Raw genomic sequence first — 1,197 nt, 5'->3', positions numbered from 1 at the left:
AGAGAGGAAGAAGCTTTAGGAGATAAGAAGAATGAAGAAGATGAAGAGAAGATTTTCGTTTACGCGCACTCAAAAGGAGCACATCCTAAAAGAAGAATAGGAACAGAGACTACTGTTGCAACCGCTGTTGCACTCGGAGCAAGTATATTACTTAAACAAAAACAAAAACAAAACAAAAACAATGCTAAATAAGTAAATATGCAAAAAACAATAATTATAATGAATTAATAATTAATTATTTTACGAATTAATTATGATGAAATTGAATTAAGTTTGTGTGTTGTGCACAATAAGAACAACAACAACACAACAAGCTGCTGTGAGTTAATATAAATTTAAATTTACATTTTAAAACAAAACAAAATAGCAGAAAGCAAAGCATGCAAGCGCAAATAGCGCGAAAGCAAAAGAAAGAAAGAGAGAAAAGAAATTAAGCATGGACTGCAAACAATGGAAAATCGCAGTCATTTTTTTTTAGGCAAACGCCGCAAGCACATTGAAGTGTAGGAGAAGGCAAGATTTTAATTTTTCAATGTTTTTGAGTTAAAATATGTAAATTTTAAATACATAATTTTTGTTTTGTTCGTTCTTACTGCATGTATACCAACCATAGAAAATGTTACTTTCAATCTATGTACTATGAAATATGTACATACATATGTTCAATCGAATTTTTGTGTTTGTGTTAAAATCGCTTGACTTGCAATAAATAACAACAACAATGCGCTTTTATCTATTATTTCACTTATGTAGATAGAAGCGAACTGTTTATGAAAATATTAAGCAACAAGTTAGATATCAAATAGCAAGTTCTGATGAATACACACATACATACATACTTTGAAATTGAAAACAAAAATGAGTGAGCTGTTAAATCTGATTGAGAAATTGTTTTAAGGGTGCTACATAAAATTGCAATTAAAACGAGTTCAGTAGGAAGGAAAATGAAAATAGTTTGGAATTTTTATTTTTTTGCAAGCACGCTATGTGGGGCATATTTTTTCTGAAAAAAAAAAAAGTTGTAAGAGCAAACTTTTTTCAATAATTTTTGCTGAAAATAATATTAAAAACAAAAAATTTAAAAACACTTATGCTGAAAATGACTTAATTTTTTTTTTTTTCAATTAAAAAAAATTCGAAATTCAAAAATTATTAATTTTGTTCAAAAAAAGAAATACTTTTTTGGCAGATATTTAT

This window comes from Rhagoletis pomonella, unplaced genomic scaffold (genome assembly GCF_013731165.1).
Source record: "Rhagoletis pomonella isolate Grant_MI unplaced genomic scaffold, Rhpom_1.0 Rhpom_scaffold_00006, whole genome shotgun sequence".
Classification (NCBI taxonomy): domain Eukaryota; kingdom Metazoa; phylum Arthropoda; class Insecta; order Diptera; family Tephritidae; genus Rhagoletis; species Rhagoletis pomonella.
Note: the sequence above shows the minus strand (reverse complement) of the source record.